The 6,787-nt window shown below is 41.8% G+C and overlaps 1 protein-coding gene across 4 annotated transcripts in view; it reads right to left on the bottom strand.

The window, feature by feature from the left end:
• LOC123974763 (vitamin D3 receptor A) overlaps window positions 1-6,787 on the bottom strand; it is a 150,508-nt gene that overhangs the window by 129,660 nt on the left and 14,061 nt on the right. For 2 of the 4 annotated variants that reach the window (XM_046055649.1, XM_046055650.1), the window contains exon 1: window positions 1,650-1,770. The exons of the other annotated variants lie outside the window; for them this stretch is intronic. The gene's annotated coding sequence lies outside the window, so the exon portion shown is untranslated. Of the gene's footprint in view, window positions 1-1,649; window positions 1,771-6,787 lie in introns of those variants that run through there. 4 annotated transcript variants of the gene reach the window in all.

Here is a 6,787-nt window from a genome sequence, read left to right as displayed (position 1 = left end):
ATGATGCCGCACAGTGATTGTGGTGTAAATAAAAAAAACTTCACACCCTGATCATGTTTTCAAGAGTACTGTTGTGTGCAATAGATTCTGTTTTTGCATTGAGTTGTGTTACAGTAGTGTACAGAATTTACTATAGATTTATACTCTTCATATGAAACTCACAAATCTAAATGCCCAATCCTCTGCAGAGATCTAAGAAGATCCATTATTGTAAAGTTTCTAAAAATATGCATTGGCAGTTATGAAACAAAGAACCTTCTCACAAATTGAGCATTGTGTTTTCAGTTGTTTTGCTGTAGTGTGTAATGATGTGTATAGTGTTTACATTTTTGAAAGCTTCGAGCTGCTCTTTTGGTGTGAAAGTTTGAGTTTTGAAGGGAGAAGGTGTGGTTGTGTTTATGTAGCTTTAGAAAAGGGTGTTGTGTTTAGACATTGGAGAACATGGACGAAACGTTTGTGAAATGTGTTTTAGCATTTGAGAAACTGTAATCTACAGGTGGACTAGCATGCAAACATAAGGAAATAAGACTTATGCATGTCCAATTTTTATTTAAATTTTCTTTAAATCCAAATAAATATCCATGCATGCTACAATTTTGTTATATAAATCTACAAGAAGATTTGGTATTGTATGTATAATCATTGTTTTGGTGTATCATAACAGTATAATGTACAATATAGACTTTAGCATCACCTTGACTATGGATTTAAATATGGGAGAGATTATTGAGCTTACCTTTATGTTAACGACCAAGATTGCGACGCATCTGCCTCGGTGTTAGGTGCGCTTTGTTTTGTTTTTGTGTGTTAATTCAGTTTTCGGCTGTGAGAGAAGAGCTCATGAACATCAGGGAAGGAACTCCGCACACCGCCACTGGCAATATTTCTCCCCAACATGCGCTCACTGTGCAACAAACTGGAAAAACTTCACCAGTTCTGTGCTTCATGGAGACATGGCTGTGTGAACTAATACTGGATTCCGCGCTGCAGCTGGCTGGATTCCAACTCAACAGAGCAGACCGCAACACAGAGCTCTCCGGTAAAACAAAAGGTAGAGGTATCAGTTTTTATATTAACAATGACTGGTGTACCGACGTGACAGTGATTCAGTAGCACTGTTCTCCTGATCTGGAATATTTTATCATTAACTGTAAACCTTTTTACTCTCCCCGTGGGTTTGCTTCATTCACTCTGGTCGGTGTTTACATTCCACCGCAGACCAACGTGCACAGTGCATGCTGGCCAACTGGATACCACCATCCCGGTCCCCAAAAACACAAGGACCACAGGACTAAACAACTTCAGACCCGTCGCCCTGACCTCTGTGGTTATGGTTACCTTGTGTTGTCCCACCTTAAATATGTCTAGGGCTGCAGCTAACGATGATTTTAGTATGCAAAGCTTGGATTTGCACACGCAGGTAGCAGGAAACGTCTGAGCTACAGAGAGAGCTACAGGTGAGTTAAAAGGTGCAGCTCCTGATACCCAGTTATCTCCTGACTGTGAGGTTAAAACTCACGGGCCAAAAAGGAGAACAACAAACGCAAGTGTGCACATTTTCAGCTGAGGACTGCGGCTAACATTTAGCTGAAATCATGAAGGCTAGCTTCATGATTTCAGCTAAATGTTAAAGTTGCTGTTACTGTTACCTTGTCTGTGGTCCGCTGGAAGAACATCGGCTGCTTTCTGATCAGCTGCCGTCGTGCCGTTGCAGAGGCGACATAAGTTTCGGTTTACGGTGGACGGACGGTGACATTACAGAGTTGTTGTTTTCTTTAGCTTGAAATAATCCCACACTTTGGACACTTTCTTCTTTGTCCCTCGCTCTCCCTCCACTTTGCAAACAGCTCCATTCTAATCACGTCGTGTTCACAGTGTAAGCGTGATGTGCGACAGTAATAAATGTCCCTGCGAAACACTGTGTTGTAAACATGGTCCTTTGCTACATCCTCCAGCACCTGGACTCCCCTGGAAACCTATGCCAGGATCCTGTTTGTGGATTTCAGCTCTGCTTTCAACACCATCATCCCGGCCCTGCTGCAGGACAAGCTCTCTCAGCTGAACGTGCCTGACTCCACCTGCAGGTGGATCACAGACTTACTGACAGACAGGAAGCAGCACATGAAGCTGGGAAAACATGTCTCTGATTCCAGGACTATCAGCACTGGTTCCCCTCAAGGCTGCGTTCTTTCCCCTCTGCTCTTCTCCCTGTACACCAAAAGCTGCACCTCCAGTCACCAGTCTGTCAAGCTCCTGAAGTTTGCCGATGACATGTGGGAGGTCAACCATCTGTTCACCTGCTGCGGCCAGAACAGTCTGGAGCTCAACGCTCTGAAGACCGTGGAGTTGGTCGTGGACTTCAGAAAGAGCCCAGCCCCACCCTCCCCCATCATCCTATGTGACTCCACGGTCACCACTGTGGACTCCTTCCGCTTCCTGGGCACCATCATCTCCCAGGACCTCAAGTGGAAGCTGAACATCACCTCCCTCACCAAGAAGGCCCAGCAGAGGATGTACTTCCTGCAGCAGCTGAAGAAGTTCAGCCTGCCAAAGACAATGATGGTGCACTTCTACACCGGCATCATTGAGTCCATCCTCACCTCCTCCATCACCATCTGGTACGCTGCTGCCACTGCCAGGGACAAGGGCAGACTGCAGTGCATCATTCGCTCTGCAGAGAAGATGATTGGCTGCAATCTTCCTTCTCCTCTGGACCTGTACGCCTTGATGACTCTGAGGCGAGCAGCAAAGATTGCGGCTGACTCCTCCCACCCCGGACACAAACTGTTTCAGACTCTCCCCTCTGTCAGGAGGCTACGGTCCATCAGGACCAAAACCTCTCGCCACAAGAACAGCTTCTACCCTTCTTCAGCTAGCCTCAACAAGGCCAGGGTCCCTCACTGACACTCCCCCCTTTCAAATAATACATATGTCTCTGCACATGTAAATATTATTTCACTTCATTTCATTTTATCCACAAACCTGGTACACTGCACATATTTGTTGTCAATAGTTAATCATAGTTGTTCGCTATTTTTATATTGTCTAATTATATATTTTTGTAAACAATATTCTCTTCCATTGCAATCCGTCTGCACAACACAAACCAGAGTAAAACACATGTAAATATCTCTATTCTTTTATTATTCTTATATAACTTGCATTTGTGTATTCCATATTTATTCTACATTTATTTATGTCAACTGTATATTTGTCTACGTGTAGCACCTTATCACAGAAGCAAATTCCTCGTATGTGTAAAACACTACTTGGCAATAAAGCTCCTTCTGATTCTGATGTAACACAACTGTATATTGTAAACGCTGTAGAATATGTACAGACAGTATTCCACACAGAAACAATGAATCCCCATAAATCCAAGCACCGAAAGCTTAACCATCTGGGACATGAATCTAAGAGGACTCAGTAAACCCTTATTTTCCTACAGTTTTCATACTGTTTCTGTGTTCCCTGATAATACATTATGCAGAGGGGAGCATGACACTCTTAAGAAGGGTATGAAGGGCATGACATTTTAACAATAAAGAGGACGAGGAGGTTTGACTCACTTTCAATAATCATTGCAGCCCACACACATATATCTTGGGTTTGGGTACTACACTAGATGGACAAATTCAAGATGAGTGCAGTGAGAAAAGAAACGAGAGAGAAGGTGAGGTACAGAAAAGGTCTAAGGAGAAGGAACATGGAGACAATAACTACAAATGGATAATTAAAGCTGCAAGCAGTGTTGCCCCCTTGCGCACCTCAGTTGGAGCAACAATGCCGTGTAGAGACCCCAAGTAGGGGTCACAGGAAGTGCAAAATGGCTAACTCCCTGCTGAGCAAAATCTCATAAAAAGCAGAAATGTGGTCTTTGAAATAAGACCAATAATCCCAACAAATCTAATGAAGATCAAAGAAACTGTGTCCAAAACATATTGTTTGTTTAGGGGCGCTATTGAGCCCCCTGGCCACACCAGACCCCAATCACTGCAGAACATTTGCAAATTTTCGTGTCGTTTCGAGTATCCTAACACCTTGAAAAATTACTTTTCCGGGGAGAAAAAAAATGATCTTAGCAAAAACAATAGGTTCCTTGCACTTTCATGCTCGGGCCCTAATTATCATAAAGTGAAAACAATATCAAAAGATGGGAGGCAGAGAAAAAGGTGTCAAATTGTAATTGCTTTCAGTTAATGTGTGCACTAATCCCACTTTGATGGTTTCATCATGGTGCTGAATGAATGAATAAGTGTTCCCAAGACATCAGAAAATATAAAATATTTGATATCAGATTAATCATTGCATTCACACCACAAGTATTTGGCATCTCTGGAAACTTCTGAATATCTGATTGTCTTTATGATTTACAGATTAGTTTTTTATCTGTAATGATGGACATGCTATTAGGTCCAGATACAGTACAATAATTAAAATACATAAAATCAGAAATTGAAATTGAGACATAAGGACTGAGTCAAACTTTCTGTTATTTAACAGAGAAGATAAAGAAACCAGGGTTCAGGCAGCCATTTTTAAGACATTTGCAATTCTACTGGGGCCTGACTTTAAGAACAATTATAAATCAGAAACAGACATAAAGCTGTCAAATCTAGCTTGTCTACAGTGTATGATGAAACTATAAACGAACAGGATAAGAAAAAAGATGAGAAGTTGTGAACAGATCTCCAGACTTCCACCCTTTATCACATTTTGACCCATTTTAGAATCAGTTTTGAGTGTTTAAAAGTTTCAACGATATATAAAGAGACATTTGCACAATGAGTACATGTCAAATATAATTTCCTTTTTGCAATTCTGAAGTCTAAGTACTGGTGAAAGTAACTCTGTTGGACTAATCTGGAAGGTATACAGTACGCACCTATGATTACGTGGTGAAAATGGGATACCTACTGAATAAAGACTTTCAGATTTTATAAAAAGCCATAAAATACTGGCTGACTCGAAATATTGGTTAATATATCCAACTCTGAAAAGTCTATGTAGATCATAATACCAAATGCTAACAATATAACTATGAGAAAGATTGGTGTGTAAACAGGAGAGCGAGAGTGAAAGTTTTATAGCTCTAAGCCAAAACATGCTCCATCCTGTCCTATCGCCTTTGGCCTGCTATTCTGCAGTTACTCAGGATCTGCGGTGTGCATGTACACGTGTCAAAAAGATGTGGGCAGAAAGAAGTGACAAAAAGACAGAGAAGCATAAAATATTTATGCCAATATTAATAAAGGACACTGACTTCAACCGCACTACATGCATGTGTGTGTGTGTGTGTGTGTGTATGCAGCAGGGTCATCCACAAAACCTTTGGATGACTAATTGTCCCCTAAACAGGATGGGATGGGAGGAGCCTTCTGTGGGGGGCCTGTTGAGTTAAAACCAATCCTCCTCAGTGGGCTTGTCTCTCCCTCTCTTTGCTACAGTAACATCAGGAAAGAGAAAATGAGGAATGAGGGGGGGGGGGAGGTTGAGAAGGCGGGTTTGTGGCTCACTGAAGGCCCCTTACACTAGGCCTCAACAGCAAGACACAGAAAGAGTGAGCAAGGAGACAGAAGCTGAATCTCATTTGCGAGTGTTTTATGTTTCCTCCTTACTCTGGGGCATTTGCACCTTTAAGGCTCTCTGACTAAGTATCTTGTCTAATCCGTACACAAAAGCAAACATAAAGACCATTTGATAATTTGTGGCTTATTGGGTTCCATTCCCAAAATTGAATTTATGTGCTCTCCAAATGATGACACATGAGAGAAAACCTAAGGCTACTCCCTACACATGGATGATTGCTGTTCATCAGTCGAGAACTCGAGAAGCCTCCATATCAACTTGCATTTTGTCAGTCAAATCACAGCAGGATAACAGCTGGCTGTAAACTTGTCTTGTCTCAAAAGTACCTAACTACAAAACTAACTGGGATGAAAACAGAGAGGGCAGCTTCTCTGGCTCTCGTGTTGAATACAGCAAAGTTGTCAAAATCGGATGCTAGTACAACATCCTCTACTGCTGTCCAGTGTGAGTGACTTTAGCTGACAGCGCTGTCAGCAGCCACACATATGTTTTCATATCACTGATGCGTTACAGCAGATAAAACTTGACAGTCTTGGTCTGGACTGGACTGCAACTGGAGTGAATAATAAATTTTTCATAATTGCAGGAGAGAAAACATCAGTAATAATGTTTTTTAAAAAATAAAAAAATAGTATTTAAAAAATTTAAATATTTAGTGAAATACAGAATGAACCATCACAATTTAAAATAACTAAGTAAACATTAAAGCTGCAAGCAGCGTTGGGCGGGCCCTCGCACTTGTAAGCGCGTCCGCGCGTGAGCCGGCCGAGTCGCACATTCTGGAGCTCTGCCGGTGCAGCTGTGAATTTCCTACGCGTTTCCGACGCCGCATGAATGTGCTATATGTCACTTCCTGTGTCCCCTATGTGGAGCTACATAGCACTTGCCGCTATGAATATAAATCGGTATTGACGTGTAGATGTCTGCGGGGTGGGAGAGTTATCAAGCACGTAAAGTTTGTTTCAGATGTGAACATGTACACTGAACAATAATGTACCCAAACAATAAAATAAATTCCTTTTATATTTCCCTGCCTTGTTGTTTATGTGTACATACAGAGGAAGAATGTGAGAACAGCACACATTTCATCGTTACTGTGTGTTAGAGCATGGGAGAACAGTGGATACTTTTAATACAGCCCACACCCCTAATACTGTGTAACTATAACAAGTAGAGAACAGAAGAAAAAGATGTTCTT

The sequence above is a fragment of the Micropterus dolomieu genome, linkage group LG08, assembly GCF_021292245.1.
Source record: "Micropterus dolomieu isolate WLL.071019.BEF.003 ecotype Adirondacks linkage group LG08, ASM2129224v1, whole genome shotgun sequence".
NCBI classification, from domain to species: domain Eukaryota; kingdom Metazoa; phylum Chordata; class Actinopteri; order Centrarchiformes; family Centrarchidae; genus Micropterus; species Micropterus dolomieu.
The sequence above is the reverse complement of the archived record's forward strand: the minus strand, read 5'-3'. Positions and strand labels throughout refer to the sequence as shown.